Here is a 16,811-nt window from a genome sequence, read left to right as displayed (position 1 = left end):
CGTTTTCTGTATGTAATTTTAATTTCTTGACAAATATTTCAATAATCAAAGATAAAAGCATGACTAGTTCGTTTGGTAGAACAAGTCAGTCTTAATGTTAAGGTAGTAGTTTCAAACCCACGTTGGGCGTTTCATTAAATAACATGACATGAAAATTTTAATTCAGACTGCATTTTTCTTTGCTATTTCTTATTGATTTAAACAACTTAAGAAGTTTTGCTACTTTTATATACTTTACTTACCATTTTAATATAAAACATTCTTTACCAAGGTTTTTCTTCTAAATCTAAACTTTTATTGACAGTAATGATTTGAAATTAAAGAGTGGACGATATTAGCATTTACACTACTCTCTTTTACATGAACAGCAAACACACCACTATTGAACTCAATCCACATCCAAAAATTGAGACAAATGATTTATATTAATATTTATTAATTTTAAATATAAAAGAAATCTGTAGGGTTAATTTATGAGTCTCATTTTAAATATTTTTGCTACTGAATAATAAGCAGTTTACTGATAATAATTAACTTAATTTAAAACTTTGCAATTTAAATATATCTGTAACAATATTTAATACTTGTCAGATACTTGCAATATTTTACTGACTGACTTATTATTTAATTAATCAATCTCAATTTGATAAGATTCGTAATAGCTTCTATACAATAAAGTTAACAGAAATTTTTAAATTATAAACACTTCCATATGGTCTAGTGGTTATGATTTGTGGTTTTCACCCACAATGCCCGGGTTCGATTCCCGGTATGGAAATAAAACGAACTCTTTTCGTCATAAGACTTATTATTTTTAGAATATTTACTTTATTATTTTTGATAATAAACAAAATAGAATTAAATTGGCTGACAAAAATTAATTCATTCAAAAGATATTTAATGTGAAAACTGTACTGGGAAATTCTTATTTTTAAATGTTAATCTTTACGTTTTCTGCATGTAGTTTTAATTTCTTGACAAATATTTTAATAATCAAAGATTAAAGCATGACTAGTTCGTTTGGTAGACCAAGTCAGTCTTAATGTTAAGGTAGTAGTTTCAAACCCACGTTGGGCGTTTCACTAAATAACATGACATGAAAATTTTAATTCAGACTGCATTTTTCTTTGCTATTTCTTATTAATTTAAACAACTTAAGACATTTTGCTACTTTTATATGCTTTATTTGTCGCTTTAATATATAACTTTCTTCACCAAGGTTTTTCTTCTAAATCTTAACTTTTCTTGACAGTAATGATTTGAAATTAAAGAGTGGACGATATTAGCATTTACACTACTCTCTTTTACATGAACAGCAAACACACCACTATTGAACTCAATCCACATCCAAAAATTGAGACAAATGATTTATATTAATATTTATTAATTTTAAATATAAAAGAAATCTGTAGGGTTAATTTATGAGTCTCATTTTAAATATTTTTGCTACTGAATAACAAGCAGTTTCTGATAATAATTAACTTAAAACAAAACTTTCAATTTAAATATATCTGTAACAATATTTAATACTTGTCAGATACTTGCAATATTTTACTGACTGACTTATTATTTAATTAATCAATCTCAATTTGATAAGATTCGTAATAGCTTCTATACAATAAAGTTAACAGAAATTTTTAAATTATAAACACTTCCATATGGTCTAGTGGTTAGGATTTGTGGTTTTCACCCACAATGCCCGGGTTCGATTCCCGGTATGGAAATAAAACGAACTCTTTTCGTCATAAGACTTATTACTTTTAGCCTATTTACTTTATTATTTTTGTTAATAAACAAAATAGAATTAAATGGGCTGACAAAAATTAATTCATTCAAAAGATATTTAATGTGAAAACTGTACTGGGAAATTCTTATTTTTAAATGTTAATCTTTACGTTTTCTGCATGTAGTTTTAATTTCTTGACAAATATTTTAATAATCAAAGATTAAAGCATGACTAGTTCGTTTGGTAGACCAAGTCAGTCTTAATGTTAAGGTAGTAGTTTCAAACCCACGTTGGGCGTTTCACTAAATAACATGACATGAAAATTTTAATTCAGACTGCATTTTTCTTTGCTATTTCTTATTGATTTAAACAACTTAAGAAGTTTTGCTACTTTTATATACTTTACTTACCATTTTAATATAAAACATTCTTTACCAAGGTTTTTCTTCTAAATCTAAACTTTTATTGACAGTAATGATTTGAAATTAAAGAGTGGACGATATTAGCATTTACACTACTCTCTTTTACATGAACAGCAAACACACCACTATTGAACTCAATCCACATCCAAAAATTGAGACAAATGATTTATATTAATATTTATTAATTTTAAATATAAAAGAAATCTGTAGGGTTAATTTATGAGTCTCATTTTAAATATTTTTGCTACTGAATAACAAGCAGTTTACTGATAATAATTAACTTAAATTAAAACTTTGCAATTTAAATATATCTGTAACAATATTTAATACTTGTCAGATACTTGCAATATTTTACTGACTGACTTATTATTTAATCAATCAATCTTAATTTGATAAGATTCGTAATAGCTTCTATACCATAAAGTTAACAGAAATTTTTAAATTATAAACACTTCCATATGGTCTAGTGGTTAGGATTTGTGGTTTTCACCCACAATGCCCGGGTTCGATTCCCGGTATGGAAATAAAACGAACTCCTTTCGTCATAAGACTTATTACTTTTAGCCTATTTACTTTATTATTTCTGATAATAAACAAAATAGAATTAAATTGGCTGACAAAAATTAATTCATTCAAAAGATATTTAATGTGAAAACTGTACTGGGAAATTCTTTTTTTTAAATGTTAATCTTTACGTTTTCTGCATGTATTTTTAATTTCTTGACAAATATTTCAATAATCAAAGATTAAACCATGACTAGTTCGTTTGGTAGAACAAGTCAGTCTTAATGTTAAGGTAGTAGTTTCAAACCCACGTTGGGCGTTTCATTAAATAACATGACATGAAAATTTTAATTCAGACTGCATTTTTCTTTGCTATTTCTTATTGATTTAAACAACTTAAGAAGTTTTGCTACTTTTATATACTTTACTTACCATTTTAATATAAAACATTCTTTACCAAGGTTTTTCTTCTAAATCTAAACTTTTATTGACAGTAATGATTTGAAATTAAAGAGTGGACGATATTAGCATTTACACTACTCTCTTTTATATGAACAGCAAACACTCCACTATTGAACTCAATCCACATCCAAAAATTGAGAAAAATGATTTATATTAATATTTATTAATTTTAAATATAAAAGAAATCTGTAGGGTTAATTTATGAGTCTCATTTTAAATATTTTTGCTACTGAATAATAAGCAGTTTACTGATAATAATTAACTTAAATTAAAACTTTGCAATTTAAATATATCTGTAACAATATTTAATACTTGTCAGATACTTGCAATATTTTACTGACTGACTTATTATTTAATTAATCAATCTCAATTTGATAAGATTCGTAATAGCTTCTATACAATAAAGTTAACAGAAATTTTTAAATTATAAACACTTCCATATGGTCTAGTGGTTATGATTTGTGGTTTTCACCCACAATGCCCGGGTTCGATTCCCGGTATGGAAATAAAACGAACTCTTTTCGTCATAAGACTTATTATTTTTAGAATATTTACTTTATTATTTTTGATAATAAACAAAATAGAATTAAATTGGCTGACAAAAATTAATTCATTCAAAAGATATTTAATGTGAAAACTGTACTGGGAAATTCTTATTTTTAAATGTTAATCTTTACGTTTTCTGCATGTAGTTTTAATTTCTTGACAAATATTTTAATAATCAAAGATTAAAGCATGACTAGTTCGTTTGGTAGACCAAGTCAGTCTTAATGTTAAGGTAGTAGTTTCAAACCCACGTTGGGCGTTTCACTAAATAACATGACATGAAAATTTTAATTCAGACTGCATTTTTCTTTGCTATTTCTTATTAATTTAAACAACTTAAGACATTTTGCTACTTTTATATGCTTTATTTGTCGCTTTAATATATAACTTTCTTCACCAAGGTTTTTCTTCTAAATCTTAACTTTTCTTGACAGTAATGATTTGAAATTAAAGAGTGGACGATATTAGCATTTACACTACTCTCTTTTATATGAACAGCAAACACTCCACTATTGAACTCAATCCACATCCAAAAATTGAGAAAAATGATTTATATTAATATTTATTAATTTTAAATATAAAAGAAATCTGTAGGGTTAATTTATGAGTCTCATTTTAAATATTTTTGCTACTGAATAACAAGCAGTTTACTGATAATAATTAACTTAAATTAAAACTTTGCAATTTAAATATATCTGTAACAATATTTAATACTTGTCAGATACTTGCAATATTTTACTGACTGACTTATTATTTAATCAATCAATCTCAATTTGATAAGATTCGTAATAGCTTCTATACCATAAAGTTAACAGAAATTTTTAAATTATAAACACTTCCATATGGTCTAGTGGTTAGGATTTGTGGTTTTTACCCACAATGCCCGGGTTCGATTCCCGGTATGGAAATAAAACGAACTCCTTTCGTCATAAGACTTATTACTTTTAGCCTATTTACTTTATTATTTCTGATAATAAACAAAATAGAATTAAATTGGCTGACAAAAATTAATTCATTCAAAAGATATTTAATGTGAAAACTGTACTGGGAAATTCTTATTTTTAAATGTTAATCTTTACGTTTTCTGCATGTAGTTTTAATTTCTTGACAAATATTTCAATAATCAAAGATTAAACCATGACTAGTTCGTTTGGTAGAACAAGTCAGTCTTAATGTTAATGTAGTAGTTTCAAACCCACGTTGGGCGTTTCATTAAATAACATGACATGAAAATTTTAATTCAGACTGCATTTTTCTTTGCTATTTCTTATTAATTTAAACAACTTAAGACATTTTGCTACTTTTATATGCTTTATTTGTCGCTTTAATATATAACTTTCTTCACCAAGGTTTTTCTTCTAAATCTTAACTTTTCTTGACAGTAATGATTTGAAATTAAAGAGTGGACGATATTAGCATTTACACTACTCTCTTTTATATGAACAGCAAACACTCCACTATTGAACTCAATCCACATCCAAAAATTGAGAAAAATGATTTATATTAATACTTATTAATTTTAAATATTAAAGAAATCTGTAGGGTTAATTTATGAGTCTCATTTTAAATATATTAGGTACAAATAACAAACAGTTTGCTATTAATAATTAACTTAAAACAAAACTTTGCAATTTAAATATATGTATAACAAGATTTATAATTTTCAGATATTTGAATATTTTAGGAACTGACTTATCATTTAATCAATGAATCTCAATTTGAAAATATTCGTAATAACATCTTTACCATAAACTAAACCAAAATTTTTAAGTTATGAACCCTTCCATCTGGTCTCGTGGTTAGGATTTGTGGTTTTTACCCACAAGGCCCGGGTTCGATTCCCGGTATGGAAATAAAGCAAACTCTTTTCGTTAATAAGACTTATTAGTTTTAACCTATTCAATTTATTATTTTTGATAATAAACAAAATAGAATTAAATTGGCTGACAAAAATTAATTCACTCAAAAGACGTTTCATGTGAAAACTGTACAGGGAAATGCTTCTTTTTAAATGTAAATCTTTACGTTTTCTGGATGTAGTTTTAATATCTTGACAAATATTTCAATAGTCAAAGATTAAAGCAAGACTAGTTCGTTTCGTAGACCAAGTAAGTCTTAATGTTAAGGTAGAAGTTTCAAACCCACGTTGGGCGTTTCAATAAATAACATGACATGAAAATATTAATTCAGACTGTTTTTTTCTTTACCATTTCTTACTAAATTAAACAACTTAAGAAATTTGCTACTTTTATATAATTTATTTATCATTTTAATATAAAACATTCTTCATCAAGATTTTTCTTCTAAATCTTTACTTTTATTGACAGTAATGATTTGAAATTAAAGAGTGGACGATGTTAGCATTTACACTACTCTCTTTTACATGAACAGCAAACACTCCACTATTAAACTCAATCCACATCCAAAAATTGAGAGAAATTATTTTCAAGTTAATACTTATTAATTTTAAATATGAAAGAAATTTGTAGGCTTAGTTTATGAGTCTCTTTTCAAATATTTTTGCCACTGAATAACAAACAGTTTGCTGATAATATTTAACTTAAAACAAAACTTTGCAATTTAAATATATCTTTAATAATATTTAATACTTGTCAGATGTTTGAAATATTTTACTGACTGACTTATTATGTAATCAATCAATCTCAATTTGAAAAGATTCGTAATAGCTTCTATACCGTCAACTTAACAGAAATTTTTACATTATAAGCACTTCCATATGGTGTAGTGGTTAGGCTTTGTGGTTTTCACCCACAAGGCCCGGGTTCGATTCCCCATGTGGAAATGAATTGAACTCTTTTCGTCAATAAGACTTATTAATTTTAACCTATTTACTTTATTATCTTTAATAATAAAAAAAATAGAATTAAATTGGCTGACAAAAATTAATTCATTCAAAATATGTTTAATGTGAAAACTGTACTGGGAAATTCTTGTTTTTAAATGTTAATCTTTACGTTTTCTGTATATAGTTTTAACTTCTTGACAAATATTTCAATAATCAAAGATAAAAGCATGACTAGTTCGTTTGGTAGAACAAGTCAGTCTTAATGTTAAGGTAGTAGTTTCAAACCCACGTTGGGCGTTTCATTAAATAACATGACATGAAAATTTTAATTCAGACTGCATTTTTCTTTGCTATTTCTTATTAATTTAAACAACTTAATAAGTTTTGCTACTTTTATATACTTTATTTATCATTTTAATATAAAACATTCTTTACCAAGGTTTTTCTTCTAAATCTAAACTTTTCTTGACATTAATGATTTGAAATTAAAGAGTGGACGATATTAGCCTATACACTACTCTCTTTTTTATGAACAGCAAACACTCCACTATTGAACTCAATCCACATCCAAAATTGAGAAATGATTTATATTAATATTTATTAATTTTAAATATAAAAGAAATCTGTAGGGTTAATTTATGAGTCTCATTTTAAATATTTTTGCTACTGAATAACAAGCAGTTTACTGATAATAATTAACTTAAATTAAAACTTTGCAATTTAAATATATCTGTAACAATATTTAATACTTGTCAGATACTTGCAATATTTTACTGACTGACTTATTATTTAATCAATAATTCTCAATTTGATAAGATTCGTAATAGCTTCTATACCATAAACTTAACAGAAATTTTTAAATTATAAACACTTCCATATGGTCTAGTGGTTATGATTTGTGGTTTTCACCCACAATGCCCGGGTTCGATTCCGGTATGGAAATAAAACGAACTCTTTTCGTCATAAGACTTATTACTTTTAGCCTATTTACTTTATTATTTTTGATAATAAACAAAATAGAAGTAAATTGGCTAACAAAAATTAATTCATTCAAAATATGTTTAATGTGAAAACTGTACTGGGAAATACTTCTTTTTAAATGTTAATCTTTACGTTTTCTGTATGTAGTTTTAATTTCTTGACAAATATTTCAATAATCAAAGATAAAAGCATGACTAGTTCGTTTGGTAGAACAAGTCAGTCTTAATGTTAAGGTAGTAGTTTTAAACCCACGTTGCGCGTTTCATTAAATAACATGACATGAAAATTTTAATTCAGACTGCATTTTTCTTTGCTATTTCTTATTAATTTAAACAACTTAAGAAGTTTTGCTACTTTTATATACTTTATTTTTCATTTTAATGTAAAACATTCTTTACCAAGGTTTTTCTTTTAAATCTAAACTTTTCTTGACAGTAATGATTTGAATTTAAAGAGTGGACGATATTAGCCTATACACTACTTTTTATGAACAGCAAACACTCCACTATTGAACTCAATCCACATCCAAAAATTGAGAAAAATGATTTATATTAACATTTATTAATTTTAAATATAAAAGAAATCTGTAGGGTTAATTTATGAGTCTCATTTTAAATATTTTTGCTACTGAATAACAAGCAGTTTACTGATAATAATTAACTTAAATTAAAACTTTGCAATTTAAATATATCTGTAACAATATTTAATACTTGTCAGATACTTGCAATATTTTACTGACTGACTTATTATTTAATCAATCAATCTCAATTTGATAAGATTCGTAATAGTTTCTATACAATAAAGTTAACAGAAATTTTTAAATTATAAACACTTCCATATGGTCTAGTGGTTATGATTTGTGGTTTTCACCCACAATGCCCGGGTTCGATTCCCGGTATGGAAATAAAACGAACTCTTTTCGTCATAAGACTTATTACTTTTAGCCTATTTACTTTATTATTTTTGATAATAAACAAAATAGAAGTAAATTGGCTAACAAAAATTAATTCATTCAAAATATGTTTAATGTGAAAACTGTACTGGGAAATACTTCTTTTTAAATGTTAATCTTTACGTTTTCTGTATGTAGTTTTAATTTCTTGACAAATATTTCAATAATCAAAGATAAAAGCATGACTAGTTCGTTTGGTAGAACAAGTCAGTCTTAATGTTAAGGTAGTAGTTTTAAACCCACGTTGCGCGTTTCATTAAATAACATGACATGAAAATTTTAATTCAGACTGCATTTTCCTTTGCTATTTCTTATTAATTTAAACAACTTAAGAAGTTTTGCTACTTTTATATACTTTATTTTTCATTTTAATGTAAAACATTCTTTACCAAGGTTTTTCTTCTAAATCTAAACTTTTCTTGACAGTAATGATTTGAATTTAAAGAGTGGACGATATTAGCATTTACACTACTCTCTTTTACATGAACAGCAAACACTCCACTATTGAACTCAATCCACATCCAAAAATTGAGAAAAATGATTTATATTAATACTTATTAATTTTAAATATAAAAGAAATCTGTAGGGTTAATTTATGAGTCTCATTTTCAATATTTTTGCTACTGAATAACAAACTGTTTGCTATTAATAATTAACTTAAAACAAAACTTTGCAATTTAAATACATCTGTAACACTATTTAATACTTGTCAGATGTTTGAAATGTTTTACTGACTGACTTATTATGTAATCAATCAATCTCAATTTGAAAAGATTCGTAATAGCTTCTATACGATAAAGTTAACAGAAATTTTAAATTATAAACACTTCCATATGGTCTAGTGGTTAGGATTTGTGGTTTTCACCCACAAGGCCCGGGTTCGATTCCCGGTATGGAAATAAACCAAACTCTTTTCGTCAATAAGAGTTATTACTTTTAACCTATTTACTTTATTATCTTTAATAATAAAAAAAATAGAATTAAATTGGCTGACAAAAATTAATTCGTTCAAAATATGTTTAATGTGAAAACTGTACTGGGAAATTCTTATTTTTAAATGTTAATCTTTACGTTTTCTGTATGTAGTTTTAATTTCTTGACAATTATTTCAATAATCAAAGATTAAAGCATGACTAGTTAGTTTGGTAGAACAAGTCAGTCTTAATGTTAAGGTAGTAGTTTGAAACCCACGTTGGGCGTTTTATTAAATAACATGACATGAAAATTTTAATTCAGACGGTTTTTTCTTTACTATTTCTTATTAAATTAAACAATTTAAGAAATTTTGCTACTTTTTTATACTTTATTTGTCACATTATTATATAACTTTCTTCACCAAGGTTTTTCTTCTAAATTTTAACTTTTCTTGACGTTAATGATTTGAAATTAAAGAGTGGATGATGTTAGCATTTACACTATTCTCTTTGACATGAACAGCAAACAATCCACTATTAAACTCAATCCACATCCAAAAATTGAGAAAAATGATTTACATGTTAATACTGATTAATTGTAAATTAGGATAAAAAGATCAAACTTGAAACACGAGTCGTTAAGCTTTTGTAAATATATATTTTTATTTATTCCAGTTCGATAGTTAAAGTTAAACTATTACAAATTGTTCTAAAAGAAATATAAGAAACATCTATGAGTTTACTGCTTGCATGTTAGCACTTATGTGTACATATATTTTAAGCGATGTAATATTACATACAAAAAAACATTTTACGACAACTACAAACGAATTAAAACTTACTCGATAAGGTCTTTTATGAGACGATACATGCCCACACGATAGTTTTACAAGATAATCATCACAGTGATGATCACATTTTTCCAAAAAAATAAAATCGACGTGTCTGTTAAAGTTAATACAAACACCCTAAGGAACAGAAAAAAGACAAACGGTACTTACTGAGGGTATAAACGACTCTTGTGGCGAGGCCATCCTTCTTCGATTGCATGTTTGGATTCTTGCCGAGTTTTAATGATGTATGCATCTCCACAAAGGCTGTCTGTTTCGTAAGTGGTTGAGATGCACTACACATGCACTTGAGATGCGACCTTAGTTGCCATCTCGAAAATGTAAATTATAAATTACCATTGAATAGTATGACCTTGAATAATGGGGCGTGGGTAAGATCTGTGCAGTATCCTATCTTTTAATTCTGTCCTTCTTAGAATTACAAACATTATTTTTATTTTAGTATGCGTTTGTTTTACTGGTTGCTAGAGATTGTATTAGGAGAATTTAAACGAGGATGTTAGGGCAATCAACTGATAAAAGTGCAACGCGCGTTTGATATTGATATTGCAGTAATTGATACCACAAGCCCATCTGCCTATAGTGGTTTAAATTTATTAACTTATCAATTCAAGATGCGATGTGGCACAACAATTTTAGTTGTTTCAGGATTACAATAACCGGTTTACTGCTGAAAGTCGCGTATATAGGTAGAAGTGTGCCGTAAGCCTAATATTATTCGAGCTATTTCTTGCATCATCACTTTAGAGAATTTCCTTCTCATCTTATGAAGGCGCAAAATATTTCAAAAACATCGAGCTTAGCGCAGTATGTATAGCTCTAAGAGGCTTTCTTGGCATGTTTCCATTAAAAAAATAAAGAGAGAAACAGTAGCAGAGGATTTTTACAGCTATGGAATATTAAAGTAATTTTCACACTAAACTGAAAATCAAAGATTTTATTGAACAACGTCACTTCAAAATAAGATACAAGTTATTATGAAATGAATTGATCTATCAAAGTTAATCTTCTTTATCATTGGCAATCTCACTAAATCTGTACTCTTTTAAAAGTCTGTTGATGAGAAACTTTCTCTTATCAATAGCTGCTTCCATAGCTTCCTGTGGATGAAAGTCGTCATTTTCTATAAACCCTTTCTTCGTATGCATTATTTTTCTGTGGATGGGATCTTTTTTCAGTTGGTTTATCCACATAAGACGTTGCGTAAAAATACTTTCCAATTCTTTTTGAAATTTTGGTACAATGTTAGAATATGCTTGATTTTCGGCTGTCTGCTCATCCAGACCACTGTTCACAAGATTTTCCTTTACCTCAGCGAAATCTACATTACTTCTTTCCCTTGCTTCTTCTATCAAAGGTATCCAAGGATGAGTTTTCTCTCCAGTTTCAGCCTCATTTTCTATTGACATTGAACTTTCAGATTCATCTGCTGAACTTGTAGAAATATTATCTTCATTATTTTCGAAATGCATTCCCCGAATCTGATTGAGACATTTTTTCCTCATCCCTGAGTGGACAGTATTCTTTTTCGTGTCAACGTAGGTTGAAAGCTCTATTGAATACTTTTCCACAATATATGCAGCTCATTCCGCCGCCACTGCCTTTTTAGAAATGAGACATTTTATGTAGCAATGTGCATTTATGGGCAAATGAGCAAGTGTGTTGAAGAAGTTATGAGCATTTGAGCAAGTGCTCATAAGTAATTATGAGCATCAATGACCATTGCTCATCTGCTCATAAGACGAATAAAGGTTTAAACTATTGTATATAAGTTATATCAAGTCGTTATCATAAAGCAGTTTTGTTCACTATCTAACATAAGAAACTTATCTTAACTTATTTTTTGGGGAGGGATTTTAAATGAGCAATACCCATAAATGAACACAACTATTGATAAGCAGCTATTGATAAGAGAAAGTTTCTCATCAACAGACTTTTAAAAGAGTACAGCTTTAGTGAGATTGCCAATGATGAAGAAGATTAACTTTGATAGATCAATTCATTTTATAATAACTTGTATCTTATTTTGAAGTGACGTTGTTCAATAAAATCTTTTGATTTTCAGTTTAGTGTGAAAATTACTTTAGTATTCCATAGCCGTAAAAATCCTCTGCTGTTGTTTATATCTTTATTTGTTTAATGGAAATATGCCAAGAAAGCCTCTTAGAGCTATAAATACTGCGCTAAGCTCGATGTTTTTGAAATATTTTGCGCCTTCATAAGATGAGAAGGGAAATGCCCTAAAGTGATGATGCATGAAATAGCTCGAATAATATTAGGCTTACGGCACACTTCTACCTATGTACGCGACTTTCAGCAGTAAACCGGTTATTGTAAGCCTGAAATAACTAAAATTGTTGTGCCACATCGCATCTTGAATGCATAAGTTAATAAATTTAAACCACTATAGGCAGATGGGCTTGTGGTATCAATTACTGCAATATCAATATCAAACGCGCGTTGCACTTTTATCAGTTGATTGCATTAACTTCTTCGTTCAAATTCTCCTAATACAATCTCTAGCAACCAGCAAAACAAACGCATACTAAAATAAAATAATGTTTGTAATTCTAAGAAGGACAGAATTAAAAGATAGGATACTGCACAGATCTTACCCACGCCACATTATTCAAGGGCATACTATTCAATGGTAATTTATAATTTACATTTTCGAGATGGCAACTAAGGTCGCATCTCAAGCGCATGTGTAGTGCATCTCAACTACTTTCGAAAGAGAGAGCCTTTGTGGAGATGCATACATCATTAAAACTCGGCAAGAATCCAAACATGCAATCGAAGAAGGATGGACTTGCCACAAGCGTCGTTTTATACTTTCAGTAAGTACCGTTTGTCTTTTTTCTGTTCCTTAGAGTGTTTGTATAAACTTTAACAGAGACATCGATTTTATTTTTGGAAAAATGTGATCACTGTGATGATTATCTTGTAAAACTATCGTGTGGGCATGTATCGTCTCGTAAAAGACCTTATCGAGTAAGTTTTAATTCGTTTGTAGTTGTCGTAAAATGATTTTTTTGTATGTAATATTACATCGCTTACGTATATGTACACAGAATTGCTAACATGTAAGCAGTAAATTCATACATGTTTTTTATATTTCTTTTAGAACAATGTGTAATTGTTTAACTTTAAGTACCGAACTGGAATAAATAAAAACATATATTTACAAAAGCTTAAGACTCGTGTTTCAAGTTTGTTCTTATTATCCGAAACAAATATTGTACGCCAATCATTACAAGTGTATTTTTGTGTCTCAAGTCCTTTAACGGATGCCTTGACATCTTCAATGCTCTTCATAAAATTTTTTTATCAAAACAATCTTGCTCACGCTGAGAGGGGTTATCAATCATATAACCATTGCAGTTCTTATTTACTTCAGCGTTTATCATTGCAACAGTTTCTTCAGCATAACAGTCTAAAACTTTATTTTCTAACAAAGTTTGACGTACAGTTATTTCATTCTTTTCTGACTCCAAAGGCAATTTGTTCATTCTTAATGCCTGATCAATGTCTACGTTCAATTCCATTTGTTTCAAGAGATAAAATGTAAACCTTTCGATAAAGTATAAGCTATAAAATACAATTACCTCGTTTTCTACCGTTTTTACCTTCGATTGAGAAAAGGAAACGCATCTAATGTTACTTTGTCAATAGCATGCAACTTCCAACTTTGTCGTACTTCCGATTTTCACGCCATCCAATAATATGCCTTGTTTATTAAACCCTATTTCCGGTTAAGAAGCGCGCGCACCGATCAACTTCAGGGGGCTGGAAACTAACTGGCACCGGTAAGAGCTCCGTGACAAAAGTGTGACAAAGCTGCACCTTATCTACTAATGTGCTTTTAGAGCAGCTATCAAAATCGCTCAAATTGTCTTCAAGCAGCGAAACAGTAGGAGGACGCCTCATGTTAAAGAAATTGTTATCAAAGTTGTTAAGGTAAAGCTGGCATTATTTCTTTACCATAAAATGAGTATTACCATACTATTTCATTTTTTTTCTCACATAACAAAAGTAACTTGTGAACCGTAATGAAAGTAGACACTTAAGACTTTATTGTGCAGTCTCGAGCTAATTTTCTAAATTTTCTGCTGTCTTTTCTTCGTAGAATGGCGCTTTCCTTGATGAAAAAATAAGAACGAATATTCAAAATTTTGTACATCACAACCAAAATAAATCAAATAGCTTTTTCTTCTTCATCTATACAGCAACATTGCGTTAAAGTCAACGAACTCAAAGACAATAACTATCTTTGGAATTTGCTTCGTACATCACATGGAAAATAAATCAAATAGCTTTTTTCATCTTCTATACAGCAACACTATTGCGAGTGAATAATATACAGTCGTGAATCTTTAATGAAGCTAAGATCATCTGAAGGTAGCGTTCCAGTGATATTCTTTTCAATCATCAGAGGACCTACGTGCTTTTGACAACGTGTTATCTTCAATGTTTATGAACTGATCAATCTGAAGGGTGATTTCTATTCAGTGTAAATTGTCGCGCCATCGACTTTTTCCGATCACTTTCTTTTCAATTGTAAGCCCTCGACCGGAAATGTTTCACACTGCTGCACTCAGATCAAAAAAGTGATCGCAAAAGTCGATCACGCGACAATTTGCACTGAATGAAAATCAGCTTTAAGTTGTTGTGTGTAAAACTTATTGTTGACGCCATTTCTTGGTTCATCTATATTTTATCCTATTAGAAGAATCGTTTCATTTATATTTGTATGCGTCTCTTACCCATGCAGACCTATCTTAAAATGCTTAATATAAATTACAATCTTTGACTCCTCGGTTGTTTAAAACACGGTACGATGTCTTATGTGAAAGAATAAAAAGTTGCCACGAGCTGCTGGAGCCAGTTTTTTTTATAAAAAAAAACGAAAAAAATCCAAGTTAAACTAAAAGACGAGCAGTTTGTTTTTGTTTCTTTCGACGTCAGCAAATGGGTTTTTTCCTTTTGTTTTATTCAAATTCACAAGACGTTCAATTTTGTTGTAAGCTTATTAAATTAATATTTATTTCATCGTTTCAATGACTCTATTTTTTGAATTCTTGTTTAGTCATTTTTGGGTTGCTGATTTGTTTTGATTTGGTCTTAATCAAAATCTTCTTTTCAAAATCTTGTGTAACAGGAGATTAGTATTTCTATTTAATCAACTGGAGTATGTTGCATTACAGTAGCCAGCCCGACTTAATTTTACTATTGCGCCATGAAATATTATTATGTCAACTGACCGTGAAAACAAATAAATAATAGTAATTATTAAATATCTACTTCACAGTAGTACATCTACCGGCTAGCCACGCTAAACAGATACTGAAATGGAGTTTTTTTATATTTACGGTTGACTATGCAACACTTGTATGTATGAATGCGAATTTAGGTCAGAGGAAAAACACTCGAAAAGTGTGTTTAATCCAAATCAAACAATTTTGACGAATTGTTTTTTACTCACAAAAACGAGCAGATGTGCTTGGTCTGCATAAAAATACTTTACTTTGATATTTCTTGGTTAGAACCTCGAGTTTCATTAATAAGTGCATACTATAGTAAAAAAGATCATGGTAACTCAATGAATATATTCCATGCAGAAGCTCGAGCATTTAATGCTAATACTGTAGATTTACCTCAGTCCAGTCAGTCTGGTGTGTGTGTACCTGCTTTAGAAGGCCAAGTGCTAACAACTAAGGGCAAGGATTTGTTATGCAATAGCTCATGCGATCTTTCCACTTTATTTCCGTCTAGCCACAAATGACTGGATGCCATGTTTGATATCTATGCTGCCAATACCTTAGTGCATTATCTCATCATTCTGATTGGGAAAGGCCGTGTAGCCATAAAGGGGTGGACACCAGGTTTGATATCCATGCTGCTAATACCGTAGTGCATTATCTCGTCGCATTGATTAGAAGAGTAGAGAATGATGTCATCATTTGCGTAGCAATCTTTGAAGAACTCACTTAGACGAGTTGTGAATGCTATTTGAGGTGCTGGAAAATTATATTTGCGTTTTTTTCTTTCAATGAAATTATACAATATCTCGCAAGCGAAGGAAAAAAAACAGTGCGTTGTATGCTTAGTCGAAAATCCATATTTCTGAGAAGTACAAAAGAGCCAACTCCTTCTCTTCCTGCAGCCGAAAATGCGTTTCCGCAAAATTAAGCGTTTTTTCATAGTTATATTAGTTCACGATTGCTCAAACTCGTGAAATAAAGGTAGCAAAACCTTCGAACACCTTAAAAGGTGCATCCATTGAATATGAATTAAACAGGATGTCAAAAAGCTTTATAGCAAGTATGCAATGTATAAAATACGTCAATAGAGCGTTCACCAACAATACCATGTGAAGATATATATGGCTGTAAGCAAGACAGAGCGTACAATCACGCCGGTACCCACAGCCAATTTGGTTCAGCATGTCAAAATATACAACAGTGCAAAGTTTGGTGTAATCAGCCTTACGGTTACCTTGTGACGTAAGATGACTTCAAGATTTAGTCAATGTTTTTTTGCTGCATTCAAGTGCAATGGTCCATAGCCAGTGTTGTTCACCATGTGAAATTCTACAACTGAAACCTGTAGTGCATGTTGATTCATATTGATATGCAAAGGGAAACTGG

General features: G+C 29.4%; 9 non-coding genes across 9 annotated transcripts; all 9 read left to right on the top strand.

Annotated features, from left to right (window-relative positions):
* Positions 1 to 706: 706 nt before the first annotated feature.
* Positions 707 to 778, top strand: Trnae-uuc. Its single transcript has one exon. It is a non-coding gene; the product is annotated as a tRNA-Glu (tRNA).
* Positions 779 to 1,652: 874 nt separating this feature from the next.
* Trnae-uuc lies at positions 1,653 to 1,724 on the top strand. Its single transcript has one exon. It is a non-coding gene; the product is annotated as a tRNA-Glu (tRNA).
* An 876-nt stretch (positions 1,725 to 2,600) lies between these two features.
* Positions 2,601 to 2,672, top strand: Trnae-uuc. The gene has a single exon. It is a non-coding gene; the product is annotated as a tRNA-Glu (tRNA).
* Positions 2,673 to 3,548: 876 nt separating this feature from the next.
* On the top strand, positions 3,549 to 3,620 carry Trnae-uuc. The gene has a single exon. It is a non-coding gene; the product is annotated as a tRNA-Glu (tRNA).
* Positions 3,621 to 4,496: 876 nt separating this feature from the next.
* Positions 4,497 to 4,568, top strand: Trnak-uuu. Its single transcript has one exon. It is a non-coding gene; the product is annotated as a tRNA-Lys (tRNA).
* An 873-nt stretch (positions 4,569 to 5,441) lies between these two features.
* Positions 5,442 to 5,513, top strand: Trnak-uuu. Its single transcript has one exon. It is a non-coding gene; the product is annotated as a tRNA-Lys (tRNA).
* Positions 5,514 to 7,337: 1,824 nt separating this feature from the next.
* Positions 7,338 to 7,408, top strand: Trnae-uuc. The gene has a single exon. It is a non-coding gene; the product is annotated as a tRNA-Glu (tRNA).
* An 871-nt stretch (positions 7,409 to 8,279) lies between these two features.
* Trnae-uuc lies at positions 8,280 to 8,351 on the top strand. The gene has a single exon. It is a non-coding gene; the product is annotated as a tRNA-Glu (tRNA).
* An 875-nt stretch (positions 8,352 to 9,226) lies between these two features.
* Positions 9,227 to 9,298, top strand: Trnae-uuc. Its single transcript has one exon. It is a non-coding gene; the product is annotated as a tRNA-Glu (tRNA).
* The last annotated feature ends 7,513 nt before the right edge of the window (positions 9,299 to 16,811 follow it).

The sequence above is a fragment of the Xenia sp. Carnegie-2017 genome, unplaced genomic scaffold, assembly GCF_021976095.1.
Source record: "Xenia sp. Carnegie-2017 unplaced genomic scaffold, XeniaSp_v1 HiC_scaffold_6, whole genome shotgun sequence".
Classification (NCBI taxonomy): Eukaryota; Metazoa; Cnidaria; class Anthozoa; order Malacalcyonacea; family Xeniidae; genus Xenia; species Xenia sp. Carnegie-2017.
Note: the sequence above shows the minus strand (reverse complement) of the source record. Positions and strands in the feature narration are given on the sequence as shown.